The following is a 27832-nucleotide window of genomic DNA, read 5'->3' on the forward strand; positions in this document are numbered from 1 at the left end:
TGTGAGCAACCCAGAAAATTAACTGACTTCTTTAAAGATTTGATTTGCACTCCATCAATTCTGAACTCCTTAGGTGACATTAAAGCTCTTTATTATACTTATTATACCGTGTCTCTTTATCTTGTTTCCTGACATTCAAAACCATATACCTGTATATCTGCTTAACTTATCTTTACAAGACACTGTATAGTTCATAAATTACATTTATGTCTCATTAGATGTTCTTAAATGACCTTGAGGTTAGGAAGAACAAATATTGGTATTATCATTTGACATATGAGCAATTTAGCTTCAAAGTATCTAAGAGACTTGCTTAATATCAGGAACATATCCAGTTGCTACCAATAGAGCAACAAATAAGACAGGGAAATTTCTTGCCCTCTGGGAGTTTGTCTTCTAGAGTGAGAGTACACACAAATATATGAATAAATAAATATGTAATATAAAGTCAGGAGAATAATAAATGGAGATACTGAGACCATAGAAATCATATGTCTCAGATCTGAGCTTTTCTTAGCATCTTTCCATCAGTACAAATACTATAGAGTAGTTGCCTGAAGACAATATTCCCCATTAAGCCTGTCCAGTATGAATCCAGTCAATCCTACTAGACCACAGAGCAGCTGTGTAGATCTCTACTACTTGTCTATTCAGTGTATTAGATATCCATATGTCATTGGGGAGCTGTAGACCAGAGAAATAGATGTTATTATAATGTTTCAGAAAGTTTACTTAAAAGCATGGTTTGTGAACAGTAGAGAATGGCAATCACTACACGCCAGCATGGTTCACTGAGAACAAATCAGACAAGCCAAATCAGCAGGGCTTGCATTTGCAATATGGTCATGAAAGAGATAAAAGAAGAGGATGCTAGAGATATACTTTGTCTACATTTTAAGAGCCATCTCAAATCCTTTTTAGGAATCAGTTTGGCAATAAACAAATAAATAAAAATTGTGTGAAGACCCTTGGTGAAATAAACATGTAAACAAAATATCTTTGTGGAGCGGTATGGCCTACACGGCCATACAGTTAGGTGGATTTAAAATTAGCTAAATAAACCTACCAAAAAAATCATGGCTCATTGTTCAACTCGTAGGAGGGTTGCACAAGGGAAGGCTGCAATCCTAGATTATGGTCAGTGTTTTCAACTATTATTTGAATGAGAATGTCAACAAAATGCTGATAAAATCACATATGTAAAAAAAGGCTGAGAGGGAAAGGTTATGTGTTGAAAGGACATAATCAGAATCTTACTTCACATCTAAGTGGAGCCTGTCACTTAATTCTAAAAATGTATGAAATGCCCTTCATGAATAAGACACTGTGACGAATGCTGAGGCAATGCATAATCCCTTCCTTTCAGGGGTCCCTGTCTGATGTCACATTGCTGTCCTCATTACCAGTCTGTCATGGACTGAACTGTGCCCTCCCTAAAATTCATATGCTGAAATTTTAACCCCCAGTACCTCAGAATGTGAATGTATGTGGAGACAGGATCTTTAAAGTGATAATTAAGTTAAAATGAGGTCATTCGGGTAGGTCCTAATCCATTCTGACTGGTATCCTGATAATAAGGGAAATTAGGACACAGACACACACAAAGGGAATAATACCCTTTAAAGACACAAGTGGAAGACAGCCATCTACAAGCCAAGGAGAGAGACCTTAGAAGAAGCCACCCTGCTGACACCTTGATTTTGGACGTCTAGCTTCCAGAATTGTGAAAAAATAAATTTCTCACAATTGTTTAAGCCACCCAGTCTGCAGTATTTTATTATGGCAGCCCTGGCAAATTAATACAAACCTCCACCAGAACCTTGACCATCCCAGGCCTCTGCTACCAGTTATGCTGTGTTCAATTGACTTATAAGCTTATAACATAACCCATTCACAAGACAAAGATCTTTTGAATTTGCAAACTCAGTGTCTGTTCCTTCACTGAACAGCTGTTTACTGAGCCCTTGTTCTGCACCAAGCCCTCTGCTAGTCGTTTTTACATTTATCACTTCATGGAAGGTGGTATGGGGGCATGTCAACAGGAGATGAGGGCATGGGGACAAGCAGCGCATTCTGGGAAATGGGAAGTTGTTGTTCAAAGGATCAAAGGCTTTGAACGGTCCACAGTGTCTTCAGGGAAGAGAAAAAAGCTTGCGGTGGCTGAAGTAAAATGTGTATTGAATACAGGAGCAGGAGATAAGGTCAAAAGATGTATATGGTTGGAGTTAAAGGGCCTTTTCTGCTACACTAAAGAGTTTTGGATCTCATGCTGTACACAAGGGCAAATCTACAGATGTTTTTAATAAACAACAAGATGTGTGGTTATCTTTAAAATTATAACCTGGCAGAAGCATGGTTATATGGGGGTAGGAAAGGAGAAGTATCAGGGGGCTTTGTTCAGAAGTTCTTTAAAGACCTGAAGTAATGAATCTCATTACTCATAAGGTCCAGAAGTTATGAATCTGCCCATTGATCTAATGGCATTGCTACAGTGTGTGTGTTTGAATCACAATTCCTACATAGATATGTGTAGACATTGCATACTTGTGAGCTGACCCAAATTTAATTCAATTCATCAGCACTAATAGTAAAGCTATTATTACTTTAGTAATTCACTGTGATTGTCCATGTCTTCTGTTCTCCCATTTATAACATTAAATGGTTTATATATTACCATGTTAAAAAAATGCTTAAGACTCTATAAGCCAGCACATTAACATTACTGAATCAGAGAAGGTTCATTTTTCCTTCAATAACAAAGCGCTCATCTCGAGAGATACAATTCATAAAAAGACATTTACGTAGTTGAGTGAGATTTTTTTCTCTCTCTTCAGCTTCTTATGAGCAGAAAAGAGGACTAGGGAAGGAATCCAAATGAAATAGAAAATTAAAGCCAAGGCAAAAATAAAATGAAAATTCTCAACCATTGGTGTGATGAATAGGGTGGGTGGTGTGACAGGAAAAAATGAAATCGCACAGGCTCGTAGGAAATACCTCTTTTGAACACAAATGAAGATGGATGGGCACGTGACCCACAGGGGAATTCATATCGATTCTTATTCTATAAATAGTAGCTGCCGCCTTTTGTTGTGTTCCTGAAATAGCTTGCACGTTAACAGAAGAGACAAGTGAAGTGTATTGCAGCAGATTTTGTCAATGAAAATAATTAACCTTCAACAAAAGGAGAGGAGGGGAGGACAGGAGGGGGAAGAGTGCAGAGGCTGTGAAGGTAATAACGAGGAACATTAAAACAGGAATCCTAGTGCTGTCCGAGGGACGTCCTGGGCGACTGCAGTGACCATGAGGGGGTGAAGTTCAGTCACAGGGACAATAATGTAATTCAACATATGTTGGTTGAGCCCTCACTGTGTGGAACACATTGGGCTATATTCTACACAGAATTCAAAGATGAATTTGAGATGACTCTTGCCTTCAAAGGACTTATTATTTAGGAGGATTATGCAGGAATATCAACACCTACAATATAAGGCAGCATAGAAGATATGTCATAAGATGTAAAATCACAGGGCTCTGGGAGTCAGACATAAAAAGGAAACACTATGATGATGTGGAAAAGCATCATGGAGGGGGTCACAATTGAGTTCTTTCTTACTTAAAGGATGAGTATAGGATTTTAATAGCTACCGAAGGTCAAGAAGATGAGTGATAAAGGGAGGTGATGTCCTAAGCAGAGGGGGAAGTATAAAAAGGCAGTAAACCACAGAGATAGGGGAAAAGAACAGATGTAGATACAGCAAAGAAAGTGTTATTTGTAGGGGGTCAGATGGGTTTTTGCTGATTTCTTCTAAACTAGAAAAAATAATTATTAATTTGAGGGAGAGGAATGGAAGTTGAACGTTCCCTCTGGAAAGGTAAGGACATAAAATGGGAATTACCATCTTCCTATATCCCCACACAGGTGGAGCCAAAAGCAGCACCACTGTTAGTATATATTGATTTGGCAAAGAAAAAAAAATGCATCTCCAACAGATTCTCAAAGCAGCCTTTAACTACCCCATAGCAATACTCAAGGGCAGGGTAATTCTGGGTTGATGGGAGAGAGCTGTCCTGTGTATTGTAGGATGTCTAGCAGCATTCCTGGGCTCTACCCACTTGAGATATCAACACCAGTCATTACAATCAAAGAACTAGAAGGGAGTAGGGGATAATAATAAGTAACTGGAAGATTTCTTAGAGGTATAATAATAACAACAACAACTAACATTTTTTGTGCTACATGCCAATGTTTTAAGGTCTTTGTTGTATTAATGTTAGGTAGATTTAAAATTAGCTGAATAAACCTATCTAAAGAACAGGGGAAGGTTGAACAACGGAAGGCCTCACTCCTTACAAATTAGGTACAATTATCCCCATTTCATAAGTGATAAAATTGAGGACCAAAGTCATAAAGTTCTTTAGTTTTGAATCCAAGAGTTGAACCACATCATCTGATTCCTAGCCAAAAGTTTTAACCACTCTGCTGTTGTGCTTCCACTATAAAGCAGCTAATTCACAAATTCTGCTAAACAGGAAGCTGAGTCTTGGGGAGGCAATTGGATTTGCCCAAGGTCACCCACTTGTTGATAACGGCTCCATGGCTAAAGTCTAGGTCTTCTGACTCACTCTTCAGATGTTTTTCTACCTAGAGAGCTCTAGGGATGTGCACAAAAAACATTGCTTCCTCCTCTTCAGAGACCTATGTGTAGAAGCAAGATTGGAGCAAGTGACAGGTAACAGTGGAATTGCCTCTGGAATAGAAAGCAGTTTCAGATTCAATCTGATGCCTGCATTAAAACAACTGACTCCTAAAGTCACCCCCCCAACATATACACACACACACACACATACGGACATAGGTTACAAGGAAATAGAGTACTTGGTAGATATTGGTTTGAACCTGTAGAGATCTAGAGTCAAAATGCTTATGTTGTTTCCCCAAAATTTCTAGGTACATTGAAAGAAAACTTTCTTGTGATTAAAGTGTCCAATTCAGGGTAATTCCACTAAAATTCCAAACTGAAATACAAGAGCTACTTTTCAATTGCTTTGAGGGTTGACAGAAGATGTTTTGACTCTCCCTTAATTGTGCCACCTTGTGGCATTTAGAATGAGAAAGAGGGTCTGAATACACCACCACTGCCCATATGTGACAGGTGCTCCCATCTGCTAGGCAGAGAAAATGAGCAATCTAGACTCATGATCTCAGCCCTCAGTGTCTCAGAGCAGCCAGCTCTGAGCTTAGGGAGAAAATACAGAACACAGACAGAAGGTGAAATTGATGATCCACGGTAGTTTTCTGGTCAATCAAAAGGATGGGGGGGGGGCCTTTTCACTTGCTGCTCTCTTTGCCAAGAACCCCCTTTTCCGAATTCCATGTGGCTCTCATGTTTTCAGCGAGACTCTTTGACTTCCATAATTATAATTGCAACTCCTGTACTTCCTATCCTACTTTCCATCAAATGCTTCCCTAGAACACTTATTATCTTCCAATATAACACATGATTTATGCATTGCCTTTGCTAATTGTTACAACAGACAGGAAGCTCCATGAGGGCAGAAATTTGTATTGTTCTGAGTCCTCAGCACCATGGGTTTGGGACATGGTAGGTAGGTATTCAGCAAATATTTACTAAATGATGAATGGAGGTTAATTTTATTTTAAACATAAGTCTGATTCATTTTTAATTCACTCATCAGCATGTCCTATTATAAACGCAATTAGTATTTCAAAGCCTAATGAACCTTTTAATAAGTGTTGGAGAAAAGCCTGGTATATTTAAATTACTGAGTAGTAAACATCAGCCAAGACTGCTAGAACCTGATGAGGTTTAAAATAATGGAGTTTATTCCTCTAAGTGGAATCAAATGAGGTACTGAGCTACAGCATTTCTGAGGACACTCCAAAGAGACCAAGGTGAAATTAAGGTTAGAAGGATAAACTGCCAGTTTTCCAAAAGGGTTGATTTCTGTAGATGTCAGAACTTCTGACACACCTGCTCAGGGTAGACTCAGGACAAGACTACAAGTTAGCATCTGAGCACTTTTTCCTTAGGTATTAAAAAAAAGTGTTTGCTTTCATAAATAGAGGAAATCTTTGATCAGTATTCCCACAGTTTCTTGGAAAAGCATATCTAAAAGTGAAACTATCTGCTCTGCTGTAGACCCCTTCTGGGGACGAGAGAACAGACTCAGTTTTCAGCAGACCGTGACTATTAGAGGCCAGGAGATAAATTACAGTGCACAGAATCATTACAAAATGAGGGCTGATATCTAAGCTTCCAGATCCAGTGAATGGAGTGGTCTATGGCCTCCTGTCAAGCAGGTAACAGCATACTCATTCTCAGGAGACTCTCCATGTGGAATAACCATAAATAATTGTAATATCGACTATTTATTAACCACATATTATGTGTCAGGTCCATTAGGTAGTTTGCATGCATTAGCTCATCATTGCTCAAAACACTTATCTCCATTCTAAAGACAACGCTCAGAAAGGTTACTCCGCTGCCTACTCACCCAGCTATAGTACAGATGGGGTCGATATTCAAACTCAGGTCTCTTTGATTCCAGACCCAAGTCAATGCTCCTAGGCTAGGCTATAGCAGGGGTTTAGAAAAACCACTTGGGCAGATTCAGGTAAGTAGGCTGGCATTACAGCAGGGCTCATGTGCCAGTAAGGAACTGGAGGCCACCTAGGGTACCAATCCAGCCTAACAGCCTAGACACACTCAGTGGTATGAATGACAAGACTAGCTTGGTGGGCACAAATGACAAGGGCTTCATACCAGGCTTAGGGCTGCAGACCAATTTTTGGTAGACAGAGAGATGGACACACGCACAGATACATGGAGACACAGACATACACACACAGAGCAATAGTGCAAGCCGTGACAGACAGGAGGCCTCCTGCATTTTCCTCTTTTCTCCCTAACAGCCAAATTCTGCCTTCACATCCTCCTCATCCTCCATTTTCCTCCTCCAGCCTCCACCATTCTCCCCAAGCTCACCTTATTTCCTCTGCAAAAGGGGGGTCCTGGCACACTGGGTTTAATTGCACCACCTCCCTCCTCCTGAAGAGACAACTCAGCCCCGCCCCCAGATCTCATCAACGCTCCCACTCTAAGCTCCAAGTTTTCCAGTGGCACCCAAGTAACAACAACCCATAAAGAGGTGGAACATAACTCACCTGGCTGTAACATAACCCACTTGGTAGTATAGTAACCTCTCACAGCCAGTGTCCTCATGGAGTCCCTCAGGCCTGACACACAGATCCTAGGTCAGAGTCCATATGCTTACACTCCAAGCAATTTTCTCATGTTTTGCCCGACACCCACTTATTCCTGACCTTTCCATGCCAGGGAAAGATAATATCTCCCATTTGTTTAGCGTTTTCCAGGTTACAAAACACTTCCAGGTGTGTTACCTTACTGAATCCTCCCAAGAGAGCTAAAGGAACTCCCTCACCCCCGCCCCCCACCCCGCCACCAACCCCCATCACATGATGAAATGGAGATTCAGAGAAGGTAAGTGGCTACCCATGGGCCACAGCCTCGGGCCTTCTAACAGGCAGAGCCAAAGCCAAATGCCCTGTCACCACGGCAAAGGAGAGAAGGACTCAACCTGTCAGAGAAGAAAGAGAAGGCTTCTTTAGCCTAATGTTTATTTCTCCCTGACATAACCTTTGCTCCCATTAATCTGAGTAAAACCAAATTAAACGAAAACAGTTGCCACAACTCTGGGAGTGGAAAATCAAACTCTCATGCTGACATCAATTCACAGAGGACCTCTGGAGCCGAGATTTCACTCTACGCTCCATTTATTTATAATTTTATAAATGATACCGCCTTTCCTGTGAAAAACACTGGAAGCCATAAGAAGAACATGTACACAAAGGATAATTTTAGACTTTGAACAACAGAAGAAATCAGAGGAATGAGGACAATGGGCAGGAAAGACACAAGACAGCATGAGAAAGGGCTCACATGCAGAAAGCCTGGACCTGCAGGAAGCCAGGTCACAACGTGGCCTTCTCTCTTCGTGGGCAGCCCTCTGTGTTGGCCCAGACGAAGCACAACAGTCCCCTCTCCTTTCCCCTGGCCTTGGCCTCCCTGTTTTCTCTTCCCACCAGCAGCTCTGTGCTTCATCGCCCAGCCTTCTCCTGACACTTGTGGTCTATAGTCTGTACACCAGCCATGTAGAGAGAACTACAGTTGTTTTGTTTTGTTTTTAAATTATGTTTTTCAGTTACAGTTGACATTCGATATTATTTTGTATTAGTTTCAGGTATATAGCATAGTGGTTAGACATTTATATAATTTATGCAGTGATTCCCCAATTAGTCTAGTACCCATCTGGCATCATATATAACTGTTGCAACATCATTGACTATATTCTCTGCGCTGTACCCCTCATGGCTATTCCATAACTACCAACCTGCATTTTTCAATACCTTCACCTCTTTCACCCAGCTCCCCAACCCACCTCCATTCTGGCAATCATCAGTTTGTTCTCTGCATCTATGAGTATGTTTCTGTTTTGTTTGTTCATTTATTTTGTTCCTTAGATTACATATATAAGTAAGATCATAAAGTATTTGTCTTTCTCAGTCTGAATTATTTCATTAAGCATAATACCCTCTAGGTCCATCCATGTTGTCGCAAAAGGTGAGATTTCATTCTCTTTTATGGTTGAGTAATATTCCGTTGTATATGTGTACCATATCCTCTTTAGTCAATTGTCTATTGATGGGCATTTAGGCTGCTTCCATATCTTGGTTATTGTAAATAGTGCTGCAATGAACATTAGGGTGCATATATTTTTTCTAATTAGTGCTTTGGATTTCTTCAGATAAATACCCAGAAGTGGAATTGCTGGGTCATAAGGTAGTTCTATTTTCAACCTTAGAGGCTGTACCAATTTGCAATCCCACCAACAGTGCATGAGGGTTCCCTTTTCTCCACATCCTCTCCAACACTTATTGTTTGTTGATTTATTAATGATAACCATTTTGACAGGTATGAGGTGATATCTCACTGTGGCTTTAATTTGCATTTCTCTGATTAGTGACGTTGAGCTTCTTTTCATATGTCTACTGGCCATCTGCATGTCCTCTTTGGAAAAATGTCTATTCAGGTCCTCTGCCCATTTTTTAATTGGATCGTTTGGGGGTTTTTTGGTGTTGAGTTATATGAGTTCTTTATTAATTTTGGATGTTAACCCCTTATCAGATGTATCACTGGTAAATATTTTCTACATTCAGTAGGCTGTCTTTTTGTTTGTTGATGGTTTCCTTTTCTGTGCAAAAACTTTTTAGTTTGATGTAGTACCATTTGTTTTTTGTTTTTTGGTTTTTCTTTTGTTTCCCTTGCCCAAGCAGATGGATCAAAAAAAATACCCCTAGGATCAACGTCAGAGGGTTTACTGCCAATGTTTTCTTCTGGAAGTTTTATGGTTTCAGGTCTTACATTTAAGTCTTTAATCCATTTTGAGTTTATTCTTGTATATGGTGTAATATTTTCTCATAATCCTTTTTATTTCTGTGGTGTCCATTGTCACGTCTCCGCTTTCATTTCTGATTTTATTTATTTGGATACTCTTTCTTTTATTCTTGATTAGTCTAGTTATAGGTTTATCAGTATTGGTTATCATTTCAAAGAACCAGCTCTTTTTTGGTTAAATTGATCATATATATATATATATATATATATATATATATATACACACATATTAGACTATTTTGTTTATTTCCTTCCTCTACTCACTTTGGGCTTTGTTTGCTGTTCTTTTTCTAGTTCCTTTAATTGTAAGGTTAGATTGTTTATTTGAGTTTTTTCTTTTTTCTTGAGGTAGGATTATATTGCTATGAATCTCCCTCTTAGGACTGCTTCTGCTGTGTCCCATAGATTTTTGTGTCATTGTGTTTTCATTTTCATTTGTCTCAAGGTATCTTTTGATTTCTTCCTTGATCTCATTTTTTACCCATTCATTATTTAGTAGCATGTTATTTAGTCTCCACGTGTTAGTGTGTTTTTCAATTATTTTTTTTTTGTAATTGATTCTAGTTTAATACCATTGTGGTCAGAGAAGATGCTTGATATGATTTCAACTTTCTTAAATTTTATTGAGACTTATTTTCTGCCCTAACATGTGCTCTATCTTGGAAAAATGTTTCATGTGCACTTGAAAAAGAAAATAAATGTATATTCTGCTGCTTTGGGGTAAAAAATGCTCTAAAAATAGAAATTAAATCCATCTGGCCTAGTCTGTCATTTAAGATTGCTATTTCCTTGTTTATTTTCTGTCTGGTAGATCATTGGTGTCAATGGAGTGTTAAAGTTCCCTTCTATGACTGTGTAACTGCTCATCTCTCCCTTTATGTTTGTCAATATTTGCTTCACTTAGGTGCTCCTATGTTGGGTGCAAAGATATTTACAAGGATTATATCCTCTTGTTGTGTTGATCCTTTTATCATTATGTAATGTTCCTGTTTGTTAAAGTCTATTTTGTCTGATATAAGTATTGCTACCCCAGTTTTTTGTTTGTTTGTTTCCATTCACTGAAATATCTTTTTCCATCCCTTTACTTTCAGTCTGTGCATGCCTTTCAGTCTGAAGTGGGTCTCTTGTAAACAGCATATATACGGGTCTTATTTTCTTATCCATTCAGCTACCCTATATCTTTCAATAGGAGCATTTAATCCATTTACATTTAAAGTGATTATTGATAGATACATAGTTATTACCATTTTATTATTCATCTTTATGTTTTTCCCTCCTCTTTCTTCTTCTCCTTCTTCTCCTTCTTCTCCTCCTTCTTCTCCTTCTCCTTCTTCTTCTTCTTTTTCTTAAAGAAGTCCCTTTAACATTTCTTGTAATACTGGTTTGCTATGATTATCTTCTTTAGCTTTTTCTTGTCTGGGAAGCTATTTATCTCTCCTACAATTTTAAATGATAGCCTTGCTTGGTACAGTACTCTTGGTTGTAGGTCCTTGCTTTTCGTGCCAATCCCTTCTTGTCTGCAAAGTTTCTGTTGAGAAATCAGCTGACAATCTTATGGGAGCTCCCTGTAAGGAACTATTTACTTTTCTCTTGCTGCTTTTAGGACTCTCTCTTTGTCTTTAACCTTTGCCATTTTAATTATAATGTGTCTTGGTGTGGGATTGTTTGGGTTCATCTTGTTTGAGACTCTCCGCACTTTCTGGGCTTGTATGTCTGTTTTCTTCACCAGGTTAGGAAAGTTTGCAGTCATTATTTTTTCAAACAGGCTCTCAATCCCTTGTTTTCTCTCTTCTTTTTCTGGTATTCCTATGATGCAAATGTTGTTATGCTTGATGTTGTCCCAGAGGTCCCTTAAACTGTCCTCATTTTTTAAAATTCTTTTTTTTTTCCTTTTTGCTGTTCCAGTTGGGTGTTTTCTGCTACCTTATCTTCCAAATCGCTGATTCAATCCTCTGCTTCATCTAGTCTGCTGGTGAGTCCTTCTAGTGCTTTTTTCATTTCAGTTATTATATTCTTCATTTCTGACTCGTTCTTTTTTATGGATTCTGTGTCCTTTTTATGCTTGCTAGCTCTCTGTTGAAGTTCTCACTAAGTTTCGTGAGCATCCTTATAACCATTGTTTTGAACTCTATCTCTGGTAGGCTGCTTGCCTCCATTTCATTTAGTTTTTTTTTCTGGAGTGTTCTCCTGTTCTTTCATTTGGAAAGCCTTTCCAAATGGAAAGCTGTTTCTTCATTTTTGCTCCCTCTCTGTGTTTGCTTCTGTGTATGAGATAGATCTGCTACATGTCCCAGTCTTCGCAGGATGGCCTTAGGTAGTAAGTACCCTTTGGGGCCCAGTGGCAGAGTCTCCCTGGTTATCTGCATCAAGTGCTCCAAGAATGTCCCTTGTGTGGGTTGTGTGTGCCCTTCTGTTATAGTTGAGCCTTGATTGCTGTTGGCATGTCTGTGGGTGGTACTGACTCTCAGGCTGATTGGCTGTGGAGTTTGGCCATTTCCACAGCTTATGGACTACTGTGAAGGGGCTTACCTCATGGAGTGGAATTCACCCCAGTGGGCTCTAGTGGCTGTTGAGACCACCCTTTTGGTGTACCACTTGTGGGGCTCTGCTGTGGTCTGAAGCCAACCTCCAGGTGTGTTTGTTTTGGGGCTCCAGTGTAGGTCCAGGTCAGTCACTGCCTGTGACCAGCTGGGGACTAACTGATAGAAGCTACATAGTGATTTGCAGTTGATCACTGCCTGTGCTAGTCCTGGAGGCATGTGGGAGAAGCCACGCTATGAACTAAGGATGGCTGCCACCAGTACCAGCCTTGGGGTAGCTCTTCAAAAAGCCAGGACACCCTGAGGCCTGCTGCTACCTGCCAGCTCCTGTAAGGCTCAGCCACTGATAAAGCCTTGTGAGGTACATGAGTTTGGTAAGGCAGGGATCTCAGGCAGTCACCAGGGTGGGATGAGTGGTGTTCACCAGATTAATGTAGATTCTGGTTTGGTGCCAGTGCTGAGTCTGGAAATACTCAACAAAAGTCTCAGAGTACACCAAGGCCAATCACCACCCTCCTGGTGCCCGTGGACTCCTGAGAGTTGTCTAAGAAAAGTACAATGTGGGTGAGGCAGGCTGCTTGCTGAGAAAGTACTCCTGGCATAAGGCGAGTTGTGTGGGGCAGGGTTCCAGGGAATCACCAGGGTGAAGTGAACAGAGCTCACCAGGCAAATGCAGATTTAGATTTGGCCATGTGTCAGGGGTGGGGGGGTTGGGGGGCTCAACAAAGGAAAGATGACACCCGCCTGCTGGTTGCATTTGTGGAGGGTTCTACACAGGAACAATGGTGACTACCCCTCCAATCCTCACTCTGAAGCCACACAACTCAGTCTCTCCCCGAGACACTCTCCTTCTGCCAGAGCCCAGGGTGAGTGCCTACAAGTGAGTGAGAGAACCAGAGTTTATAAGAAATTACACAAAAAGGGAGGCAAATCTGGCAATACTACTTAAGAAAACTAGAACAGACCTTAGTTTTATTTATCTCCATTCAATGTGGCAGCCTGATGGGAATAGATGATGAAAATGGAGTTGTCTTGGGAAACATATTGTGAAGGCTGATCACCTCATTTTTGACATATTCCAGTGGCCACAATACTGAGAGTAATCAGTACATGAAGACTCAGAAGACCTCCCCACACTGGGAATTTATGTGACTATGTAAAAAAGAGAAAGGGCAGTAAGATAAACAATTTTTTTTTTTTGTCTTCTATTTGAGTGGGAGAGAGAAGACCAACATATCATGGAATAATGTAGGGACATGTAACATCCTGCTGCTGGCAGGTATCCCAGTTGCTGGCATGATTGTGACTTTCTCATCACCTAATAGGGCTTATTGTAAATGAGACTATCTACCTTTCCTGACCCCCTTTTTAAAATAGATCCTTCCATTATTCTCTATCACAATACCCTGTTTGTATCCTTCTTAACACTTAACAATAAGCTGCAATTGTTTTGTTCACTTATCGATTCATTTGTTGATTGGTTCTGCCAAAAGACATAAGCTACATTAGCATGTCTACTTTTATTACCAGTGTGAAATATTCTTAAGTAAGGGCTCGACTTATGTCAATGGAGTGAGTGAATGAGTATTAAAATCCCTAGCACAGTGTGTGATGTTCAGTAGCTAGTCCATAAACCCAAGTTTTCCTCTCTGAGCCTTCAGTCTATTAAGGTATGTGGACACATGGAAATATAATTCTACAGAGGGGTTATTGAGTACATGCTGATTTAAAAGCAGAAACAAAGAGCTGGTAATGAAGATTATGTTCAAAGGATGTCTCAGGGACTAACAGGAGAGTCCGCATGAACACTTCAGGAAACAGAGGAAAGTTACACCTAAGTGCTCGCCCACCTGTTCTTCCCCCTTTTGCCTCTGCATCTGTCAGTTAAAATAAATACTAAAAATCAGAACAAATGGACTGACAAGTACCTACAGAGACATAGGATTTGAAAACTCCCTAGAGCACTAAAGACCACGCTTTGCCCTCACCATTCCAGGGCACCCACCATTTTCTTTTGGTGCACATTTTCCTCATTTCTTTCCAACAAGGATTTGAGACAGGGTAGCTTAAAATGCCCCATTCACAAGACGCTCTGTTCTTAGAAATGTCACCTAAAGACCTATTTCAGGCCTGCTCCCCCAAGTGATTACAGGAGGATGTATAGTCCTACCTGGGCACATGATGGCCGAAGGGTAGATAGGATCCACCCCAAGGAGACCCCAAGGAGCCCTGAAGCATTCCCCTCGGCACACAAATTAGCAACCAATTGTTCCTGCCTCCCACTCCTTCTTATGGAATGAATCTGCACATCTTCTCTAATTCCAATAAAGTGGAGGCAAAGCCTGTGGGAGAGAGATAAGATTAAAGAGAGCTAGAGATGGTGGAAGGGCTATGCCTTTTCCGTAAATCTGAGTGCCAGCACCTGCCTAGTGAGGCCTCAGAGGTCTCTTTAAGGGCTGTCTGGCTCGGCTCACACTTATCCCAGCACTGCCCATGTTCTCCAGCTGTGTTGACAGCCTGTTCCCCTCTTAGCTGGGCCATCTGGAGACTGGCTGTCATTCACTTGGGCTGTTCTTTATCCAAACGTTTTTTTTTTTTTCCTTCTTTATTTTTGAAGAGGTTTGTTTTGTTTTGTTACCATTTGGGAATTGAAAAGTCAGGAAAATGGAAAGACAACGAAACTACTTTATATTACCTTTTCTTGAACAAAAATATTAGAACTCAATTCTAATACCAGGAATTTCTAATTTCTCTTTTTGTCTATTGAAGCGACTGAGGTCACTTCTCTGATATCTCCCAGTAGGGTTCTCCGCAGACACTTACATATATCTAGTCTATGCATCCAGAAGGTACACCACACTCTTGTGGTTTTGCTCACTCTTCTTTTAACCACCTTGCCAGTGACTTGTTCTCTAATTCTGGCCTCTCTATCCTCTCAGCAAAAAGTGTCCCAGAAAAGAAAGAAGACTTAAAGTCTGAAGACTTTGTTAGACTATCTCTTAGAAAAAGGTCCCAGATGCCTCTGAAGAATACCTAAAGTTTCTGAAGGGCTGTCAGTGAAAGATGTTTAGGCCAACTGTATGGTCCTGTGGGACAAGATTGTGTCAATCAGTAGAAGCTCCAGATTTGGACTCTTCTAACAGTCAGAGTTCCCAGCTGCCTCACAGGACAACACTTACCACCAAGATCTGAGTTTGAATCCCCAATCTTCTCTCACTAGGTTGGATAATTTAGGAGAAATTATTTAGCCATTCTAAACCTCAATATTCTCATCTGTGAAAAAGAAAAAATACGTACATACAAGATTGTTGTAAGGATTAAGAGAGCTAAAGGACCTGTGGCTTCCCCCTGCAAATTTTTCTGAGCTGTAAAAGCCACAAGAACACAATCCTCCAGTACAATTTTTATTTTATCACTCACCTACTCAGATCTTTCCATCAGCATCTCCTAAGCAATATTCGCCTCAAGTTCAAACTCTAGATGAACACTGTCCAATAGAAATACAGTGCAGGCCACAAATGTGAGCCATATACGTAATTTTAAATTTCCTAATAGCCACTTTAAAGCAAAGTAAAAAGGGACAGCTGAAATTAATGTTGATGATTTATTTTATTTAACCTAATATATCTGAAATGTTATCATTTTAACATGTAACCATAAAATATTATTCATAAAATATTTTACATTCCCTTTTATACTAAGTATTCAAATTCAAGTGTAGGTATTTTATACTTACAACACATCTCAATTTAGACGAGCTACATTTCAAGTGTTAAATAGCCATAGGTGACTAATGTCTCTTATATTGGACAGTACAGCCTAAACCTAAGTTTAACCTTCACCTACCAACTGCTTCTATTTGCTACTGATTCTGATTTCCAGGCTCATCAAACACTGCTCAAACATTTATCACTCATCTGCCTCATTATCTCTTTCTTAAATCTTTCACCCATCTGGAAGATTCTCCCTCCTTCTTCTCACACTCCTCCCCTTCAGAACCTTGACTGTTGAACAGCTCCTCCAGGGACGCTGTCTCTGCCCAATTCCACCTAGGTATCAGGTAAGACTGAGAACAGAGGTCTAATGACTGCAAAGGAGAGTGAGCTCGGTGAAGAGTAAGGACTGTGAAGTAAGGCCAGCCTGGGTTTACTTTTATGCCTAGGCTCTGCCACTAACTGACCTTGATAGACAGGAATGGGGATGGGGCTGCAACCAGTAGCTGTCAGTATTTCAAAAGCTCATGGAACAGGCCACAATTAGCCATAATAATACATTAGTTTAGCCCAAGAAATCCACACTGGAGAATGTTTCTTTTAGTGGCTCTTTCATAGACCCCATCGGGTGCCTATTGTCTTGTGACGTGGAGGCACAGGGTTAGCATTTCCAATATTAGCATGCGAGTGTTTGTACCATCAAAAGGCAGCCAAAGATCAAGGCAGCTATTGCTCATCCTTGCCATATCGGCCAGCCACATCAGCACTGGCTCCATTTTTAAATGAAGAAATTAATATTTAATACTTTAGTCACTTGAGTTTGTAAAACATCATCATATTGCCTTGCAGAGCTATCGGCATGCAGGCAGGAAGATTTTTATTTTTTATTTTATCAGGAAGTTATTAACTCCAAGCCTGGGCTATTTTTATTTCCTCACTATGAAGTTTATAAATAATGTCCTCATAGTTTAGCAAGTGCTGCCTCTTTTAAACAGTATCAGTCTGAAGAAAAAAGCACTGGGTAGGTAGAAACTGGGAGGAGAAAACTTAGTTAAGCATTTAATAGTCCATTCAATATTTTCTAAGTAAATTATCCTTTACCCTTTTAACTTAGAGATAAGTGCTACCCAAGTTGCAAATTGTGGTTAATTTAAGTGGAAACTCCCCCGTACTTCGTGAGAAAACAATGACTACCACAACTCCATGTTCTTGTGAAATTATTGTTGATATATTGTTTAGAAACATCATTTAAAAAAACCCATAACTGTAACTAGTGTTCTTCCATAACACGTTCCCAACCATTTCATTATGCTAGAAAGAAAAAGACCTTGATGTCCCCACACTTTTGCCCATAGGAAACTGTCACTTTTTAGTAATTCCTTTTCATATGTATGTTCCTAGGTCCATGTCTGTATATTGTATACACTTTTAATTAGCTCATCTTTAATTGAAAAACTTCCCCAAAACACAGATCACGAAAGAGGAAAAGCTAGTTACCAAGGAGACTTACTAATGAATCAGAGTAATATCTAAACATACTATATCTGCTTAGTACAGGAAGCCTTATCTTTAAAAGAGCAATAAATCATATCCAAACCAACTGTGGATTGTGAATTTCTACTGGCGAGAAGTGCAGATAGTCTTTATTTACTGTTTTAACCATAGAAGCAAATTTGCAAGTGCCTCTTGTATGGAAACTGTGAACAGATTTAGACAAATAGGAATATCTCTTGAGCATGCTTGATTTAGGAAAACAAATACCATCCAAGGACAAAGTGGCCCAGTGGAAATGACTAAGGACAGCACTGAGAGCACTTCATTTCCATCCAGGAATCTGCATGAGGATGCTCTTGGAAATGGGAACTAAGGAAACCTCTGTATCTTTGGCTATAGCCATGACATTTTCCAAAATAAAGGTAGTGCCACTAAACCACGGTTGACTCCTGATTTACCTCCATGTGATGAGAGTGAACTTCATGGATAATTCGGAAAGTCAGATCAGATTTTTTGGTTCATAACCTGATATAAGGATGATTAAAGTTCGTATTCCAAAGTTTCTTCGTTGATATTTTTGTAATGAACCTCGGTGTGTTTGTGAGTCTGGAGTTTCTACTGGGCTGTGCAATGGGAATCCAGTAGCTATTACTAAAGGAAGACTTTTGCAAAGATGACATGAAAGGCAAGGTATGTGTCAGTGGAATGCTGACGTCTTCTGCTGTTTGTGGAAATTAGAATAATGCCCAGCAATTCTGTGAGTAAAACAATTAGAGCAGCAGGACAGAGGAGTTTCAAAAACTGTAGAAATAACCAGTGGATGGTAAAACAAAGATGGCAGAACCTCAATTTTTATTTTTCTTTATTATTTAATTTTTACTGTTATGACTGCTGGTTTTGTTTCTGAGCCTCCACCAGAGAATATTTGGAAAATACTATCATTTTGAAAATTTCAGTATTTGCATGAAATTATTTTTGTCTTGCTTTAAAATACCCTTAAAATGTGAAGAGAAAGAAAGGGGACAATCCAAAATTCCTTGGATAGAGAAGAGGTCTATACACTACTTATTTTTAAATAGGCTTTCTTCCGAAAGGTAAAACTACAGATGAATATAACTCTGCCTGACACAATTGAAATCTTACTGGGAACTTCAGATCCACTGTTGGTAAGGTAACTCAATCAATTCAAGTTCGGTTAATATTCCAGAACTTATTAATGAAACATAAGGAAAGAAAAGAGATTAGGGTTAGAGTGAGAAATGTGAGGAAGTGAGAATGAAGTGGGCTACAACTCTCTGCTTTGCTTTTTACATTTCAGATAAGAATTCTCAGACCTGAGCAGTTTTGTAATGATAAAGAAACTAATGAGATTCTTAGTGCTCAGGTAAAAGATATTTTATAGGACAATAATTTGAGACTTAGTCTTATGACATAAATTTTGCTACTTCATCTTTAGCATAAATAAAGCCAGTGGCAGCAGTTGTAACCTGAATTTTTAAAGCTCAAGTATATAATCACATTTTTCTGACAACTTTATAAAATTTGTCCTCTAGTCCTATTGCTCTGTTTTACTTCAGGCTTCAAATTAAGTGAGAACACAGTAAATAACTATTATTTTTATTTAAAAAAAAAAAGATGATGAATTTATAGTGGGAAGAACACGCAGAAATAGAACTTGTGCAGCATAAAAAATGTGCTAACGTTGAGGCTGAAAACTCATAACGCTTTTTCATTTATAACTTGTTCTGTTATACCTTAAGTGTACACATCTCAGAGGTCTCTAATGGTAGTGTCCTATATGTAATTCCAGAGACAATAAATGGAGAAGCAAAATATAAAAAATAAATAAAGTTTACCTAAAGATGGAATTTAGAATGTTTAATTCTTCTATTATTGAACTTGTGGCTCAAAGTTCATGTCTAGTAAATTTGTTTATTTATATTTCCATATTCTTTGGTTGTTGTGGAAGGACAAAAGAAAGTTGTTGAATATTAGAAAAATAGAGTAAGACTTAAGTAAATATAGTGAATTCCCTTTGTTTCCTATCAAGAAATGTGAATACCAGTGCACAAGTATATCAGCTCTGCTATCAGTGTATATTCTTATTTATTTATTTATTTATTTTAAGATTTTATTACGGAAGGGGAACAGGATTTTATTGGGGAACAGTGTGTATTTCTAGGCCTTTTTTCCAAGTCAAGTTGTTGTCCTTTCAATCTTAGTTGTGGAGGGTGCCGTTCAGCTTCAAGTTGTCCTTTCAGTTTTAGTTGTGGAGGGCGCAGCTCAGCTCCAGGTTCAGTTGCTGTTTCTAGTTGCAGGGGGTGCAGCCCACCATCCCTTGCGGGAATCGAACTGGCAACTTTGTGGTTGAGAGGACGCACTCCAACCAACTGAGCCATCCAGGAGCTCAGCGGCAGCTCAGTTCAAGATGCCGTGTTCAATCTTAGTTGCAGGGGCTCTGCCCACCATCCCTTGCGGGACTCAAGGAATTGAACTGACAACCTTGTGGTTGAGAACCCATGCTCCAACCAACTGAGCCATTCGGGAGGCAGCTCAGCTCAAGGTGCCGTGTTCAATCTTAGTTTCAGGGAGCGGAGCCCACCATTCCTTGTGGGACTCGAGAAGTTGAACTGGCAACCTTGTGGTTGAGAGCCCATGGGCCCATGTGGGAATTGAACCGGCAGCCTTCGGGATTAGGAGCATGGAGCTCTAACCGCCTGAGCCACTGGGCCAGCCCCAGTGTGTATTCTTATTTGAACAGCACATGTGTCAGCAAGCTTTTCATATGCCAAAGAAAATACTCTGTAAGAATTAAAAATATAAGAAACAGAGAATAGGGACCTTAAACTCATCATCAGTTTTGGCTTAAATTAAACAAAAGTCTTCAGAGGATTTTATGTATTATAAAATTTTAAATGAAGTAATATTCAGAAAATCCTGAGTATAAAGAATGTACTAAGTACTAAATATTATAATATAAATTTATATTATTACAGTGACTGTGATATTCTCTCCTCCAAAATGGCCACAGAAAATATAAACTGACTTGATAATAGTGAGCATATTAGTAATCACAGATTTTTAAGAATATCATTTTTCTCTCATTTTATTGTGCTTTGTGTAGTGTTCAAAGAATATATATTTTGCCCGTGATAACATCTCTAACTTTAGAAGTTAGAGAATGCAGTCATCTAAATGAGCTCATCTGACATCCAAATACTCTGGGAAATACCTCGCTTTCCCTTCCTTTGTCTGAAGGAAGAAACATAGACTGAATGGTTAGGTGTCTTTCCAAGACCTCAAGACTAGTGAGTAGTAGGACTGCAACTTGAACTTGAGTCTTTTTGTGCCAGTCATATGCTCCTACTACTACTCTATAATATCTCCATTAAAAAGAGGAACTATTACTAAATATTACTATGGAAACCTCACCAAAGAAAAAGAGAATACATCAGGGACTTCAAGGGTGATTGAACCATTAGCTTATGTGTAGCTAGACATGTAGACATGTTTCACATGTTGAAAGAAGTTGCAAATATCTGTTCATTCAGGTTCTTTCATTCCTTGTTGCTTTCTTGTAGGCTGTGGCACTTGTCATTTTTAAACTATTAATTTCAGCTAACCTAGGTTTCCATAAATAAATGTTGGCATACAATAGGGAAAGTCCCTATTGTAAGTACATGTTACTTAAAATGTAGTGTGATTGTCATTCTGTGCACATTTATATTATGCAAATTTTAAATACTGTGATATAGAAAATATTAATGAAGTTACTTTATACATAAAATTTTATATAATAAAAGTTTGTATATTTAAAAATCTAGAGCCACACAGTGTCAAAGTTAGCAAGCCAGAAGAATTATAAACTGTATTATGCTGTTACCAAACAGCATCTGATATGCCCTTGCCAGAATCACGTGAACCATATTGGTATATGTATCAGAACTTCGGTAGGTGATTCTAGTGACTATTTGGTTGTTCTTTTAATACTTGTTGTTATGATTACATACTACCTTTTTCTATACTATAATAAAGTTTCTAATAATTAATCAAATCATGGTGCTAGTGCAAAAAAAATCAACAAATAAATAACTTTGGAAGAAAGGTTAGATATGCTAAAATACTTTAAAGAAGGTCAAACAAGTGCCAAGAAACAATGAGCTGCTGATTTAGGAGAGAGAATTCTAATAAATAATAGAAAAGTCTGCCTCTAGATTTATAAAAGCATCTCTGAAGGAGAAAGAGCAAGAGGAGAGGAGGAGGAGGAGGAGGGAAAGGAGAAAGAGCAGGAGGAGAAGAAAAAGGAGAGGAATGAAAGAAGGAAAATGAGAAGGAAAAGCAATAAGGGGAGAAAGAGGAAAAGAAGAAACTAAGGGAGAAGGAGAAGGAAGACAAAACAAGGGGAAAATTACCATAACGGTTGTGTTCTAACAAGGCATTCTCCATCTTTACACTTATCAATTTGGGAAAATTAGCCTTGGATTATTCAAATTTTGTATTATTCAAAGTCTTTAAGAACATACCATTCATAAAGTATGATTTCCCTTATAAAATAATGCACTCGGATTTCGCACTAAGGATAGTTCATCTATAGGAAGATTTGATCCTCATGTGATGGAGTCAAGGTTGGAATGAAGCTTTAAGGTCATCTGCTCCAACCGAATTTGGGACAGTATATGGACTCTCCTCTGAAACATACCCCCAAAGTGATCAGTGATCCAGAGATCTATCGGTATATGAAAAGGCTTGGGTTTGCAAAGTACTTTCATGTGCATAATCTCATTTAATTTTCACAATAATTCTGTGCAGACATAATTACATTAATTTTACAATTGAAAAAAAATACCAAAAAAAACTGAGGCCCAAAGAGTTTATACTAATTGCTTATGGATATAAAACTAGCTTGGAAAAGACCAGGTTTTCTGACAGCTAATTCAGTACTTCTATCAACTAAATAATTTCACTTCACAGTCTAAAAATATTTATCAAATTTGTTTAAAATTTCATTTGATGCCTAAACCTTATAAGTAGTAGACAAATGTTTTGGAACATGTATGGTCAAGCTCTCCTCCAGCTTACCACGCCTCAATCCAGTTGTTAATTAAAACTTCAAATCAATTAACGCAGCGAAAGTTAAAACAACTGACCCTGGAACTGAGATTCACTGAAAGGACTTTTTAGTCCTAGTGCAAGTCCAATGACTTCCTTTCTCAAAAAGAAACACAGTTTCAAAGAGGGGAAGAAATTTCCTCTGTGTTATTACATGATCCTTTCTTTATAAAACATAAGAAGCCTAAATAATCTTACACATCTAATATGACAGATTTAGGAAGAGATCTGGGAGGATACTTCCAACTAATGGCATTCCAGATACAGAAACAAGAGCTCATTTCTTTTAGCAACTCATCTTGAACCACAACATCCTCTTGATGAGTAGTGTTAAAAAAATACATAAATAAAAGGGAGGGAGGGAGGGAGGGAGGGAGGGAGGGAGGGAGGGAGGAAAAGAAAGAAACCCAAGAGATTTTACTTGTTTTTAAAATTCTCTTAAAATAGAGTTTTAAAACTGTAGAGAGTTGCCTTGGTTGAGTGTAAAACTGGGCCCCAAGAGCCAAAGGTCCTTCTCTACAGGTTTTTACTGACACAGCCAATCTAAGCTCACTTAATTAATGCTGCTTAAATTCTAGGTGGGTTTGTTTCCAAAACAAAAATAGATTTAGTCTGATGGTTTTCTTTTAAATTCTAATAGCATTCATTTCTATTTAAGTACCAGAGCTGAAAAATGTTAATCAAGGGATATGAACCTAGTCTGAGCCCATCACTGCGGTGAAAGCAGATGGCGTTAGGGTGCACACACCAAACAGTCTTCCTTCCTTATCGAATGTATCTAATCCCAGCACCTGATATAAAGTGGGTGCTTAGTAATTCTTTTTTCTTTATTATTGCTTCCATCGCTTTACCGTAGTGAGTTCCTTCAGCCTTATCATCTTTCAAAAATATATAATATATAGGTATAGGTATAGGAGGAGCAGGTGTAGGTATAGGTAAATGTGTAAGTACAGGTATAGGTATGGACTAGTTGGCAGGAATGACCATGTATCTGCAGACTAAGGAAGAGGAGGCAGACAAAGAAGAAAGATGGAGATCAGTTATTTAGTTAATTATACATACAGCCTTATCACTTTCAAGTTTTAAGATTGCCAAGAGGAATGTGAAAAAGATGGTTAAAATTAATAGAAAAGAGAAGGAAAACAAAAAAAGAAAGAGAATTACAAAATAAAGAAAAGAGAGAATGGCAATGAGGCCTAAGCAATAATATTAATAACATTTATTAAGGGACTCCTGCTTGCTGGGTACTGAATACTTTACATTTTTATCTCTACCGGATATTTCTACTTGCATTTTGCAGAAGAAGAACCTGGAGTTGAGCACAGGGCCATAGACTGGGAATGGTTTTGGAGTTGAGATTTGCCAACATACTTTCCACCACTCCACTATTCCCAAAGCATTTAGGTTTACAAAGAGGAAGTGGCTGGGGAGAAAAAAGAAATAAAATAGAAAAAAACGGAAATATTGAGTTCTCCATTTGTACTCCTTTGGCTTCCAACTGGTCATTTCAGTCAGGTGGTCATGTTAGAGACCCCAGTAAGTCCCCCTCAGATGTCCAGAAAAAAACAGTAGCCATTCACTTATTTCAAGTGATATAAATGAGTGTTTTATTTTCATACATTAAAGATTATAGAAATGTTCAACACGCTCAGGTCCAGCCTAGTCACAGGGCCTCATTGCCATTCTCTCTTTTCTTTATTTTGTGATCCTTTTTCCATTTTTGCGCATGTTGAAATTTATAAATATAAGGGTTTTAATCACAAGGGGGAAAAACTGTTATTCTTTAACTAATGGTACTCAATTAACGTTGGGCCAAATTTCAGGAAAATATATATAAGTGAGTCATGAAAGCTTCGAGAGTCACATGACTATAAGCATTCTCCATAGGCCTTGTTCATGCAAACATGTATGTGCTTACATGAGAACATGTCTTGGCTCTTCCATGTAAACCATTGCTGTCTGTGAACCCAAGCTCTTTCTAAATATTGAACAATTCAAAAGGAATTCATCTGTACTCAATTTTAAGCATTTATTACATTTATAATGCTGGAATTTGAGAAATACAGCTTTTGTAGTTGATGAAATGTTTTTACGTTTAAGTAGTTTTATTTAAAATCTGCATCCTCCATGGAAAACAAGTTTCAAGCACCCTGGTAACAAATAAATGACATAACCTATGTTTAATTTGCTGTGTAAATTACAGTCTCAAACAAACATTCTCTGGTGGTTCAAAAGAGTGGTAGCAATCTCCAGGGAGAGAGAAATAAGAGCTAGTCACTTCTCTGTTTTATGCCATTTGTCAAATATGTTGGGCATTACCCCCTACACACACTTCAAAGTGAGAAGCATACTCTATGTTTCAAGGATATCTAGACCAGAGCTGTTCAGTACGATACTCAAAAGCCAATGAGGCTAAATTGATTAAATTTAATTAAATTTAAAATTCTGTAGCCCAGGTGCATTAGCCATATTTCAAGTGTTCAGTGTGAGGCATATGTAGCTACTGCATTGGTCAGTGAAGGGTTATAGACTATTTCCATCATTGCTGAAAAATTGTCTTGGACAGTGCTGCTCCAACCAAATCCAAAGGTGAAAACTTTTTTAAAAGATACCTGTCAGAAAGAACAAAAACCCAATCACTTTTCCTCCTCTCCTACAATTTAAGAATGCGAGACTCAAAAGGTTAACTGGCTTTCTCAAGGTCATAACACCAGTTAATGAAAGATCCAAAACTGAAGTCCACATCTCTCGCATCACGCTCAGGTCCAGCCTATTCACAGAGCCTTTTAACCTAAAGCTAGGAATAAATGGTACATTTGAGTGGCCACAGTATTTTCAAGCACCATCAATTCCTTACTTCCATAAAACAAAACTTTCACAAGTGTCGAACCTCTTCCATTTCTCTTCTAATCTCTCTGGGTATCTACCACCCTTTCCTCCTCTTCAAATTTGAATACAAGTTCGCATAAATTCTCCTTTGATACCTGCTCCAAAACCCTTTCCTGTAAGTGCCACACATCCACGGTCCCAGGTCTCAGACAAGCACCATGCTCCCATACCCAGCCCTCAAGCTGGGATCCTACTCCAACTATATCTGAAGAACCTGCCCACTGCCTACATCCTTACACAGCCCCGCTGGTAGCCTCACCTGGCCCTTGAGCAGAGACCAACCCTGAGTCCCTGGCCCTCTCCCACAACAGTGTCCATACACGGGTGGTCTTGGACACATTTTTAGGTGATCATTTCTGAGTCATGGGGCTGAGACAACCATGCTGTCACTACACAGCAGCTACTTGGGGGTGGGAGATATTATCCAGCCATTGGTAGAGACCTATCAGTAATCAGTCCTGACTTGTCTCTCAAGCCATCCCATAGGCTTGGACTGACCTAGCCCAGAACCTGTATCAGGTACTGTGAATTGTGGACAGTTACTTCATTGTCTAGTAGGTTGGTGCAAAAGTCATTGCATTTTAGAAGTTTAAAAATAATTGCAAAAACTGTAATTATTTTTGCACCAACCTCTCATTTATTTCAAGTGACATAAATGAGAGTGTTTTATTTTCATACATTAAAGATTATAGAAATGTTCAAATTAGAATGTAATTGCACGGGAAAGAATGTTTAAAAATGAGTTCCAGATATACACACGCACATACATACAACCCCCACCCCAGAAGGTTTATGATCTTTGTATGTGAGGAGAGACTAAACAAAAGAGTGCTTTTTATAGTTGTCGTAATAGTCTCTCTTTTTTTGCTAACAAATTTTTTTTATTGTTATTCTTCATTCCTATACTTTTTGAGCTGTTATTTAGATTTAGCATATCTGAAATAATTATCATTGAAAGGAAATACCAAAATCAGAGTCAAAGGCGTCTCCTCCAGGAAACAGAATGCCAAGTACCCTGGAATCCGCATTAAGAAGAACAGAGTTCTATCCCCTTCTTCCAAAAAGAGTTAGATAGAAAAAGAGACACAGCAGCAGAGAGAGAGAAGGACAAACATGGGAGACATACTTTGGCCTTAGTTCTACCAAGGCCCCGCTTCTACCAGCCCCATGGCAGACCACAGGAGACTCATCTAAGTGTTTAGGGAGAGGGGGAGTTTGGGCATGTCAGATCTCACAGCTGTTGGAGGTTGAATGTGAACATCCACTCCACATACATACAAGTTAAGCCCTCTATTCTGTGGCTCCTTCCCTGCCTTTGGTGTCAGCAGCCTTAGGCAGGAGGCATTTGCCTAGTTCTCACATTACCAGCTGTTTGATCTTCAGCAAAATACTTACAATATTGGCAATTCAGTGTTTTTATCAAGGTCATGATAATTCCAAGCTCATAGGATTTTTTCTTCTGTAATTAAATGAGATAACGTATGCAAAGTGCCTGGCACAGAGTAGGACCTCCCCAAACAACAGCTGTTTCCCTTTGTGATTATATGCCCTTTGTATAATAAGGCGACATCGGCAACGCTCACCAACCTGGCCTTTTGAGTGCACAGAAACAACCACATTTAAAAGGTCGACACTATTTCCAAATGGGCTCAGAGGAAACTTGACTAGACACAGGCTCTAGTCTGGTCTCCCTTGTTTTTCTAACTTCACAGCCTTCCACCCCGTGCCCTCGGAACTTCAAGAAAGGAAGAAATTGTTCTTTTCTGGCTTGTGGTCTTATTCAGGCCCTTGATAAACAAGAACAGATCTCTCTGCAGCTGCAGACCCTACCCCGCTCTGATGGCTAACTTGTTCTCCCCACCTCCCAACCCCCCAGTCCTCTGCCTGTCCTCACCACCATCTCACCAGGGCTTCTCTGTCCCCAGGCAAACTCCTCTCCACAAAAGACATCTCACAGTTAGCTTGACTTACTTAACACGTCAACACCGCGCCCAGCCAGAGGATTACCACAGAGCTAGCACACCTAGTCACTTCTTATTTGCAAGTGAAGGTACAAGGAGAAAGTCCTGGGGGAGATGTGAGTGGTACATGGTACTGATTTCCAGGGTGCAGTTTCAGGGTCTCTGGTATGAAGTGATAGCTTATGGCTGAGTGAACAGAAGCAGAGGCATCTGCCACTTACTATCCGTGAAACTCTGGGAAAACCAGTTAAATTTTTTCGTCATTGGTTTCCTGGTCTGTGTAAAAGAGATTAAAAAAAAGTACAAGTACCTAACTCTTAGGGTAGCTGGGATCATTAAATAAGATGATAAATCAGAAGCACCTGCCACAGTGCCTGGCACATAGTAAGTTCCAAATAAATGAGTTCGGTTACTATCAGTACTAGTATTACTGCTAGTACACTAGAAAGTCAGAGGTATTGCTATCACTGTAGTTGCTACTGTCACGTGTTCGTGGTAGGATAGAGATAACAAGGGTAAGAACCTCATGGCTCCTCCCGGGTACTTGTGCCAGTTTTGCAGTAAATATGATCAGTATCACCACTTGGCAGCACAGTAAAATCATCCAAGAGATTTAAAAAAATCCTGAT

The 27832-nt window shown here is 39.2% G+C and overlaps 1 protein-coding gene across 5 annotated transcripts in view; it reads left to right on the forward strand.

The window, feature by feature from the left end:
* The window catches only part of KCNMB2 (potassium calcium-activated channel subfamily M regulatory beta subunit 2), a 225851-nt gene that overhangs the window by 98710 nt on the left and 99309 nt on the right, over positions 1-27832 (forward strand). Inside the window, exon 2 of one of the 5 annotated variants that reach the window (XM_074328166.1) lies at positions 11403-11469. The exons of the other annotated variants lie outside the window; for them this stretch is intronic. The gene's annotated coding sequence lies outside the window, so the exon portion shown is untranslated. The remainder of the gene's footprint in view (positions 1-11402; positions 11470-27832) is intronic. 5 annotated transcript variants of the gene reach the window in all.

This window comes from Rhinolophus sinicus, linkage group LG01 (genome assembly GCF_036562045.2).
Source record: "Rhinolophus sinicus isolate RSC01 linkage group LG01, ASM3656204v1, whole genome shotgun sequence".
Lineage (NCBI taxonomy): Eukaryota > Metazoa > Chordata > Mammalia > Chiroptera > Rhinolophidae > Rhinolophus > Rhinolophus sinicus.